Raw genomic sequence first — 12,045 nt, 5'->3', positions numbered from 1 at the left:
CACTTGAAGATTGAATATCCTCTTACAATCCAACAATAATGTTATGATGAGATGAGTTCACACACCATGGAGCAGTTTGCGTCCACTCCTCGCTCCACCATCTACTTGCACAAAAAATACGTCATGTTCAACTTCTTCAAGCATGGTCTTATCATATCCCTCTTTCTTTGGTGCTTCTTTCTCCTTGATATAAAGGACGCCGTCCCTGAGCTTCATGGTTCTAGGGTGTGTCATCACACTAGGAAGATAGGGGTATGTGAACCACTATTGATACTTTGAAGAACTTGATGAAGACATCTTGATGCAGCCCCTAGAAAACTTTGGCACAAACAGCCAATACAAAAACAAGAGAAAAAAGTGTGGTACGTATCTAATTTTTTGACAAATTTGTAGAATTATTTTTGCATGCGGAGAAAGCATTGGGAAGAAAATGGAGTCAAGACGGTGTCTGAAGCACCACAGGCCACCACACACACGCCCCGAGGGGCACATGGGGTAATATAGACCTCACTAGCTGCCTCTTTTGCCCATAATTCCTTAAAATACTGAAGCCTCCAAATATATTTTTCCATTTTTTCAGAAACCATTTTTTATCTCAACATATACCTATTCCTTTTCAGGGTTTTTATCCTTCCTATATTTATTTTCGATGAAGTTTTCTAGTGTTATTACTTGTATAATATCGGTCTCCATCTCAAGAGGGGCACCGACAATATAATGCTTAAGTCTTTCACCATTAACCACTACTTTTTTTGCCAATATGCTAGATGTTTATTATTACATTGATAGAGTGTATAAAATACAAGGTGCAAGTGAACCACAAGTATAGGGGATCACACCAATCTTTTGAGGGTAGTATTTAACCCTAATTTATTGATTCGACGCAAGAGGAGTCAAAGAATATTTGCAAGCATTATCAGTTGAGTTGTCCATTCAACCACACACGAGAAATAAATATATGCAACAAAGTCTTTAGTAGCACACTAATATGATAGTTTCGATAGTAGCGATAACAATAGCATCAGTAACCGTAGCAGTAACAATAGCAATTTTGTAGTGATCGTAACAACAACATCAACGTAAGTAACTTAACAAATATCAATATGTGAAAAGCGTAGGCATTGGATTGGTGATGGATATTTGTGTTGGGTGACATTCATCATATAACAGTCACAACCTAGAGCGATACACAATAGCTACAATTCATCAATGTAATGTAGACATGTATTCCATATATAGTAATACGTGCTTATAATAAGAACTTGCATGACATATTTTTTCCTACCCTCCCGTGGTAGTCGGGTCCATAAGGAAATCTAAGGAATATTAAGACCTCCTTTTAATACACAATCGGAACAAAACATCAACACATAGTTAATACACGAACTCCTCAAACTATGGTAATCACCTGAAAGAATCTCAATTATTGTCACCTTCGGGTATGCAAATCATAACACATAATAGTGCATATATATTGCAACATAGAATCAAGAACTCAAATATATTCATGAAAACATAAAAGATTCAGATCTGAAATCATGGCACTCGGGCCCTAGTGACAAACATTAAGCATATCAAAGTCATAGCAACATCAATCTCATAACATAATGGATACTAGGGATCAAGACCTAACAAAATTGACTTGATTACATGGAAAATCTCATCCAACCCCATCACCGTCCAACAAGCCTACGAAGGAATTACTCACTACTTGTGGTGAGCATCATGAAATTGGTGAGTAAGAAGGGTTGGTAATGATGATGGCGATGAACCCCCCCCCTCTTGGGAGCCCTGAACGGACTCCAGATCTGCCCTCCCCATGAAGAATAGAAGGTGTGGAGGCTCCGTATCATAAAATGCGATGAAACTTCTTCTTCTATTTTTTCTCAGGGAGAAGGAATTTATAGGCTTGAGATTAGGGTCAGCGAAGCTACGTGGGCCCCACAAGGCAACTCGGTGCGCCTTGGGGGTGGTCGTGCCGTGTTTCCTTGCGGGCATCTGGGGGCCCCTCTCCGATGGATCTTCGCTCCACTATTTTTTATATCTTCCATAAAAAATCTCCAAAAAGTCTGTCTTATTCTGAAAACTTCTATTTCCACACAAATAATAAGACCATGGTAGTTCTATTAAAAACAACGTCTGCCCGGGTTAGTACGTTCAAATCATGCAAATTAGAGTCCAAAACAAGAGCAAAAGTGTTTGGAAAGTAGATACGATGGAGACATATGAGTTCCCCCAAGCTTAAATCATTGATTGTCCTCAAGTAATTCAGTTGATAAACTGAAATTGATAAAGAATAACTTTTGTGGACTCTTTTGTTCTTGTATGTGTATATAAGCTTAAATAACACCCAAGTTTTGAGCAAATATTATGAACTAACCATGCAAATGATAACACTTAGAAATCACATTTACTCATATCAATGACATAATCTACTAGCGACTAATAATATGATATCTCAAATGCCAACAGTTTTTCAAAACAATCATGATATAATATGATAACATGGTATCTCGCTAGCCTTTTGTGAGACCGCAAAACATAAATACAGAGAACCTCCAAAGTTCAAGTAGCGACTAAACATTGTAATTCATGGTAGAAGAGATCCAATCATGATACACATGATATTAATTATACACAATGCATAAGAATGATAATAGCGCTTTATCTATACTCCTATATAGTATACCAGTTTTGAGTTGAACTCAAAGTGTTCATCGGAACCGTTGATTTCCTAAATCTAGCGGCTGATATGTTCAGGATTCGCAGTGAACAGTGGCGTCAGTTTACTCCACGGTACTCTAGAACCATCCCGCTCTCCTTTCCTGAAAAAGGGCCACATGAATCGTCTGCTCGTCACTTGGTAGGTACAAGCCTCTTGATATAGCCTCACAAGAAAACTGCAAGGAGACAGGAAAATAGTATTTCAAAAACAAAACGGGTGGGGTACGTGGATATATCTTTCTATATTTATTTTTGGTTCGGCTCTTTGTCATCAATTCGTAAGTATTTATTTTAAATAACTCGGATCTATCATCATGCAGGTCCATCGAAAATACAACAAATGAAATAAAATTTACATGAGCCAGAATGAGCCGTTGGCACGTTGTTTATCATTGTTTTCGTATCACATCTAACTTAACCTTGTTGATGATAACCGGGATGTCTTCATGCACGACCAACGCACGATGAAAAATTCTAACCTCGTTGTCCCAAGGAGTCGGTACAATTGTATGTCGGAGCTCCATCTAATCCATCTCTACAAACGAACTTGAGGACGACCAAAGCCCGAAAAATAAACACAAATATGAAGTGACGCCCCCTTACAAAGGTTAAAACCCTAATCTATCTACTAGCCGAAGCTTTGTGCCAATATCACTCACTAATTTTAAATCGTGCATTGCACGTGTATTCATACTAGTAATTGAGAAGGTGATGAGTCAACAATAAATATAGATAACATAAAAGTAAATAGATAGTCCATTCGTAGAGGGAAGACGAGATTTGCAGAGATGCTAGAGCCCGAAGCTTGAATCAGAGAAGAATATAATTTTGAGAGGTATGCCTTTCCTGTCAATGTTACGACTGAGGATTTTCTATATCTTCCATGCTAAACACATTATTGGCGGTTCCCAAGCGGAAAGGTAAAGTTCACTCCCCCTCAACCAACAAACACAAGCCATGGCTAGCCGAATTCATGGGTGCCCTTCATACCAATAACTTTCTAGGAGAGTTTGTTTCATTATTATTATATTTCATTTTTATTATAGAATTGTGTATCCCAACTACCAACCTCTCTCGTGCAATGACAAGTGAATAAATATCCATCGTGAGAATAAACCGCTTAGCATGGAAGATACTGGCCGCCCCGTATCACTCCTTGAGCGATACAGGCACACAAAATAAATGATTATTTGAAGGATTAAAGGTGGCACATGCAAACTTACTTAGAACGACAAAGTAATACCGCATATAGGTAGATATGATGGACTCATCTGGAACAACTTTGGTTTAAGGATTTGGATGTACAAGTAGCATTCCCACTTAGTACAAGCGAAGGCTAACAAATAGATTGAGAAGCGACCAACTAGAGAGCGACAACGGTCATAATCATGCCTTATGAATAATTAACATTGAATACAAGCATGAGTAGGATATAAACACCATGAACATAAATATTGTGGATGCTATGTTGGTTTTGAATCAACTACATGTGTGAACATGTGTCAAGTCAAGCCACTTGAAACATTCAAAGGAGGATATCGTACTAACATACTACATCATAACCATTTTAATGCATGTTGACACTCAAGATAAATCTCTATCTACACCTAGCTACTTAAACATGTCATGAGTAACTATAATCTCTAATTTCCATCATAAACATGTTTACTCATAATAAGCTGAATCATGGTTGCCGAGTTAAACATATTTACAAAAATGAAAGACAAGGAGAGTTCATGCCAACTTTTCTTTGCCACAATTACTTCATAAAATCATAATAAATTTCACTTGCATGACCGAATGATGTGAAAAATTATAAGAGTACACGAGTGTCATGGACTAAGCTGGAATTTGTAACCATTTTATTCAAAGGAGAAGACAAGGTAATATTGGCTCTTTGTTAGGTCAAGAATAATGCATATGAGAGTGAAAGGATCGATATGGTTGACTAGAGGGGGGGTTGGTGAATAGGCAACGACCACTTTTTATTTAATCTTAGCAAGTTAGGGTAAACAACATACGGGTTCACAAATATAACAACAATGGGGTGAACCGTAATGAAGCTAACAACGAGAGCTACTAAGACAAGTAAGAGATAGACAACAACATAAGCATACACAAAGTAAAGGTTAGAGATAACCACAAGTGGAACCAATGAAGACGAGGATGTGTTACCGAAGTTCCTTCCCTTTGACAGGAAGTACGTCTCCGTTGGAGCGGTGTGGAGGCACAATGCTCCCCAATAAGCTACTAAGGCCACCGTATTCTCCTCACGCCCTCGCACGATGCAAGGTACCATGATTCCACTATAGGTTCCCTTGAAGGCGGCGACCGAACCTTTACAAACAAGGTTGGGGCAAACTCCACACAAAGCTTGGAGGCTCCCAACAAGACCACGAAGCTTCACCACAATGGAATGTGGCTTGGAGGTGACCTCAACCGTCTAGGATGCTAAAACACCCAAGAGTAACAAGATCTGCAAGGGATTGGTGGGGAATCAACTTTTCTCTTGGTGGAAGTGTAGATCTAGGCCTTCTCAACCAATCCCTAAAGAATCAACAAGTTTGATTGGCTAGGGAGAGAGATCAGGCACTTTGGAGCTTAGGAAGCAACAATGGAGCTTGGGAGGGTAAGAGATAGGGTTCCAGAGCTAGAAGAACCCCTTATATAGTGGGGGGGGGGGAATCCAACCGTTTTCCCACTCACAGCCCGTGCCTAGCGGTACTACCGCTGGCTGCAGCGGTACTACCGCTGCCCCCCTGGTAGTGCATACGCACTACCACCGCCAAGAAAGTCTTCGCAAAAAGGTCCGTGCAAGTACAACCGCTAGGAAGGCGGTACTAAGCTCCTGGAGCGGTACTACCGCTGACCAGGGGTGGTACTACCGCCAGCTAGCGGTACTACCGCTGGCTGCAGCAGTACTACCGCTAGGGCGAGCGGTACTAACGCTAGGGCCAGCGGTACTACCGCTAGGCCCAGTGGTACTACCGCTGGGGGACCATTTGCAAAGAAGAAGGAAACACCAAGGCGGGAGCCACTCCAAAGTTGCCGGCAAGGGGGGAAAGAGGTGAAGTGTGCGCGTGCAAGATTGATTCCACCCAAACCTTTCCACTACGGTTCCCCTCTTTATAGTACGACTTTCCTATGACTCAAATAAAGAGAATCATAGAGAACACCGTGCTTCTGTTCCATGAAAGAGGGGGCAAGTCGTCTTGTGCCGTTGACATGTGTTATCTGAAATCTTAACACACACGGTTAGTCCTTTGCGGTACTGTCATCAATCACCAAAATTACTCAGGCATAAACTATGCCCCAACAATCTCCCCCTTTTTGGTGGATTGATGACAATACCGGATTTGCATAGTGAATAACAAGTGAACAAAAAGATAGAGATATATGAAAATAAGGAGCATATGACTCACAGCATATGATGGAAATAAATCTCACACTAGTTCATGTCTCACGTCACACAAAGCAAAGATAGCAAAATAGAAGCAAACCAAGTTCGAAGCAAAACACGAAAGATAAGCAAAGCTAAGAAAAGTTCAACTCTCAAAGCAAATCCAGCTCCTAGACTCTCTCCCCCTTTGGTACAAGACACCAAAAAGGGGCACACCTAACGACAGAGTGGTCACTCCTCATCCTCATCATCCCCAGACTCGTCCGTAGCATCTGGATCGTCCTGCTCCTCTTCATTGTCCTCCGCCTCTGCATCAGACCACTGGTAACCTCGAGCCCGCATCCAAGTAGACTCTGGAGTGATGTCGTCCTCTGATCCGCTGGAGATGTCAACGTCAAGTGTCCTCAGGACACACTTGTGCCTCTAACGGTTCTCCTTCTGGGCCACGTGCGTCTGATACTGTCCCTTAGCCTGCATACAGAAGAGAGTCTTCATCTTATCCTGCAATTTCATGGCCCAAGATGGCATGGCAGAAGAGCGGGACTGAGAAGCGGTTCCTTTGACAGCAGCAGTCTTTGTGTCAGTGTCCATGTGCTGAGATGAAGTTGATGGGTTGGCCCATTTGTCCTTGACGCGAAGCTTGATAGGATCGTGCACAAAGTAGTCAGCCTGAATGTATAACTCCTCAAGCGGATAGGTGTCTTGCCACTTCTGACGGATATAAGCAAGCAAGTAGGGCCTGTAGATGGGAACCTTGCACATCATGATGCAGTTCCAGAGCTCAGTGAACATCACATCAGAAATATCAAGAGGGGCAGACTCCTTAGTCATAGCCTCCTCACAAAGCAGTAGCATCTCAGCCAGAGAGCCATGTACCTCGTCGAAGTTGCCAATGCGAGGAAAGAGGGTGTTGCAGAAGATCCGATGCATGATGTCCAGATGCCTGGGGAGCACACCTTTCTTCACATAGAGTTGCTGCAACCTGTCCTTGGCGGAGGCCCTATCAGTGGGAGCTGCAGCATGAGGTCGCGACCCAAGTGGAGTGTCAGCTCCCTGAAAATCAACCTTGAGGAATGCCATGAATTCACGCCAGGAACCTGTCATCTTCTGAGTCCTAGTCATCCAAACCAGGGAGCGCTCGTTATCAGGCGAGAAGTGAACCGTGACATAGAACTGGGTAACAACATTTGGATCAAAGTCTGTCTTGAAGGAGATGATCTCCTTAATGCCCAGCTTGTCAATCAGAGAGAGAGCGTCACCAAAGTAATCCAGGTTCCGCTGAAGGTGAGGCAAGTCAATCCACTGAACGGGAACAAAACTCTTCTTGAAATGCTTGATGATATCACGATAGATCCTGCAGTGATCCTTTGCCCAAACATGCTCGACATTCTTGATCACAGCCCTCTCTTGGAGATAGTGGTTTTGGTTGCGGAACCGCAGAAAATCCTTAGGGGGCATGGTGCGAACGTTGACCCCCTTGTCCTTGTGAGCGGTCTTCTTGAAGGCCTTCTTTGTGGGTTGCACACCTGAAGTGGCAGAGCCCTCTGGAGCCTCTGGATTGCGATAATGCTTTGACTGTGTGTCCTGTGGGGGGTTCGAGCGACGAGCACCACCTGTGACACAAAACACACACCGAAAAAGAGCAATAGAAGGAGTCAAGGCAATGAACAAGAAGAGGCATAAAGTAAACACTCATTGCCAAGCACATGAAAATAAGAAACATAATCTCCTCCTGGCGGTAGTACCGTTGGGGTCCTAGCAGTAGTACCGCTACCCCTGGCGGTAGTACCGCTGGGGTCATGGTGGTGGTACCGCTACCCCTGGTGGTAGTACCGCTGGGGTCCTAGCGGTAGTACCGCTACCCAGCGGTACTACCGCTGGGGTTTGATTTTCAGATCTGAATATGAAAAGAACCCATAAAGATGGCTACATGGAATTGACGAGGGCCATGGGCTGTGTATAATCACTAAGAACTCCACCACAGCCCTAACTACATGAGGATCACAAGTACCATCTAAATAAGAACATGCCTAGGCAAGAGGAGGCAAGTTTTAGATCTAATCCACAAATAGAAGACACGCTTGATCTAAAACATGAAAATCCTAGGGCATGGCAATATAAAAGCAAAGATTCATAGGACCTACACTCCCCTCGAATACCTCCTTCATGCCATCTAAGAACAAAGCACAATATCAAAGACATAGATCCAAACCACCAATGCTCCTAACCCTAGAACAAGAAGACATCAACCAAGAGAAGAAAGGGAGGAGCTTTACCGGGATCCATGGCACTTGGAGGAGGAAGGAGAAGTGGAGCAAACCCTCCAATTCAACGGAGAGAAGGGGCTCCACGGATAGAGATCCAAATAGGGGGAGTTCGGGGTTGGGGAGGGAGGAGCCACGAGGAAGAAGAAAGAGGTAGAAAAACGGGCTCCCCTCCTTTATATAGCCCAAGGGGTACGGGCCAGCGGTAGTACCGCTGTGGTCCTGGCGGTAGTACCGCTACCTGGCGGTAGTACCACTGGTTGCAACAGTAGTACCGCTGGGGTCCTGGCGGTAGTACCGCTCCCCCTGAGACAACCCTAAAAATGTACTAGTTAGGTCGTGGTAGTTTGGGGTCCTGGCGGTAGTACCGCTATTCCTAGCGGTAGTACCGCTACCCCTGGCGGTAGTACCGCCGGGGTCCTGGCGGTAGTACCGCTACCCCTGGCGGTAGTACCGCCGGTGTCCTGGCGGTAGTACCGCTACCCCTGGCCATAGTACCGCTGCAAATGTCACAACGGGACCTAGGAGAAGAGAAGAACGTGGGAAAATGACAAGTTAGTGAAAATAAGAAGATAACACCAGCAAGATATACTGACTTGTCATGGGGGGGGGGGGGGCGGTGGCCGAGGCCACCTATGTTTGAGACAAAGGTATGACACCGCGAAGAATTATCCTTGGGTTCATGACCAACGCTCGTCTTTGAAGCACAAGTGCCATTTGGCAATGGCTAAAGTGAAAGACTAGATCGATTTATGCATAATGGGGGGAGGAAGAGTTCATTGAGAGAACAACACTCCCCCTATGTCCGTGCCTACATCTAGAACAAGATAAAATGCATAGTAAGGTGCAACGTGCCTAGCTTCAATCCACATTACTTGAATCAATGATATTTAGCTCATGCCTTAACTCCCGGAACCTTGCTTCATCTAGGGGCTTAGTGAAGATATCTGCAAGTTGCTCTTCAGTGTGGATGAAGTGAACCTCAATATCACCTAGCTTGATATGTTCACGAATGAAGTGATGGCAAATATCAATATGCTTGGTTTTGCTATGTTGCACTTGGTTGAGGGAGATCTTGATAGCACTTTGATTGTCACATAGAAGAGGCACTTTGTCACAAGTGAGACCATAATCCTTTAAAGTTTGCCTCATCCATAGCAATTGTGCACAACAACTTGCAGCTGCCACATACTCAGCTTTGGTGGATGATAGAGAGATGCAATTATGCTTCTTTGAAGACCAACTTACCAGTGAGCGACCAAGGAATTGGCATCCTCCAGAAGTTGACTTCCTCTCTACACAATCTCCTGCCCAATCTGAGTTAGAATAGCCAACTAGGTTGAAGTTTTCTCCTTTGGGATACCATGGGCCAAAGTTTGGGGTATGAGCCAAATATCGAAAGATTCGCTTAACAGCCATATAATGACTTTCTTTTGGTGCGGATTGAAACCGTGCACATATCCCTACACTCAACACAATATCCGGTCTAGATGCACAAAGGTAAGGGAGGGATCCAATCATGGAGCGATATACCTTTTGATCCACTGCTTTACCATTGGGATCACTCTCAAGCTTGCATCTTGTTGGCATGAGGAACTTGACCTGTTTGACATCTTCAAGCTCGAACCGTTTGAGCATGTCTTGAGTGTACTTGGCTTGTTTGATGAAGGTCCCTTCTAGGCCTTGTTTAATCTCGAACCCGAGGAAGAACTTCAACTCTCCCATCATGGACATCTCAAATTTCTCTGTCATTAGTGCAGCAAATTCTTCATTGAAGGAAATGTTAGGAGAGCCAAAGATAATATCATCAACATATAGTTGGCATATGAACAAATCCCCTTTAACCCTCTTCCTAAAAAGAGTGGGATCTATCTTCCCAATTTCAAACCCACGATCTTGTAACAACTCAGTAAGATACTCATACCACGCACGTGGGGCTTGTTTAAGGCCATAGAGTGCCTTATTAAGTTTGTACACATGATTGGGGAGCTTGGGATGTTCGAATCCCGGGGGTTGTTTGACATAGACCAACTCATTTAAAGGGCCATTAAGAAAGGCACTTTTCACATCCATTTGTTGTAATTTGAAGTTATGATGAGAAGCAAATGCAAGCAACATGCGAATAGATTCTAGACGAGCAACAGGGGCAAAGGTTTCACCGTAGTCGATACCCTCGACTTGGGAGTAGCCTTGAGCCACCAATCTTGCCTTGTTTCAAATCACAATCCCATTGGCATCTTGCTTGTTCTTTAATATCCATTTGGTCCCGATGACATTATGTTCCTCCGTTGGCCTTGGCACTAAATCCCAGACTTGGTTACACTCGAAGTTGTTAAGTTCTTCATGCATGGCCATAAGCCAATCCTCATCATCGAGCGCTTCCTGTACCTGCTGAGGTTCACAATACGAAACAAACGCGTGATGCTCACAATAATTCCAAATCTGTTGACGGGTGGATACTCCCCTTTTTAAACTGCCAAGTACATTCTTCATAAGATGTGACCTGACTCTCAGCTTGTTCGCAATCTTGGCTGCTCGACGCTCCAAGAGTTCTTCATTGGATAACTGGGGAGCATCGACTTGTTTACTTTGCTTGCCCTTGCGTCTTGAGCCTCCCTTGGCACCGGCTATTGGTGCTGTAGAAGGGAATTGTGAGACAATATCCTAATCATCTTGGCTTTCGACTAGAGCAAGTTCACTTATTTGTTCTTGTATTTGTGGTTGCTCTTGATCTTGATCTTGTGCTTCTACTTGGTCTGGATCTCGCGGTTGCACTTGATCTTGATCATGAGCAGGTTCGGAGCCTTGGGTGAGTGCTTGAATATCATGGGACACATCATCATTGTTGGGAAATTTATCTTGACCTTGAGCCTGTTCATTTTGTTGAGAGTCTTCTCTTTGTTCATCGGAAGCGTGTGGGGCTTGTGGAGGTGATGGCTCCATTTGAGTAGAGCATTGTCCTTCTCCTTCGGCCACAAGGGGTTCCTCAATGGGGAGTATTTGACCAATCCCCATTCTTCTTATGGCTTGGGGAGGAATTTCATCACCTACATCAAAAAGACCACTTTGCTCCACTTGGGAGCCATTATTTTCATCAAACTCCATGTTACACGTCTCCTCAATGAGTCCGGTGGACTTGTTGAGGACACGGTAAGCATGAGAGTTTGTAGCATAACCAACAAAGATGCCCTCATGTGCTCTAGAATCAAATTTAGCTAAACGTGCACCTTTCTTGAGAATGAAACACTTACAACCGAATAACCAGAAGTACTTGAGATTGGGTTTGTTTCCAGTTAGAATCTCATACGGAGTCTTGTTCAAGCCTTTGCGGATATAGAGCTGATTGGACGCATGACATGCTGTGTTGATGGCCTCTGCCCAAAAGTTATATGGAGATTTGAATTCCGCCATCATTGTTCTTGCAGCGTCTATCAAGGTCCGGTTCTTCCTTTCTGTCACGCCGTTTTGTTGAGGGGTATATGGTGCTGAATATTGATGTTTTATTCCCTCATCACCTAGAAACTCATCCAAGGTGTAGTTCTTGAACTCGGTGCCGTTGTCACTTCTAATCATCAAGATCTTTGCTTCATGTTGATGTTGAGCTTCATTAGCAAAGTTGATGACAGTTTGTTGAGTTTCACTCTTCCTTTTGAAGAA

Source organism: Hordeum vulgare, chromosome 6H, assembly GCF_904849725.1.
Source record: "Hordeum vulgare subsp. vulgare chromosome 6H, MorexV3_pseudomolecules_assembly, whole genome shotgun sequence".
NCBI lineage: Eukaryota > Viridiplantae > Streptophyta > Magnoliopsida > Poales > Poaceae > Hordeum > Hordeum vulgare.
Note: the sequence above shows the minus strand (reverse complement) of the source record.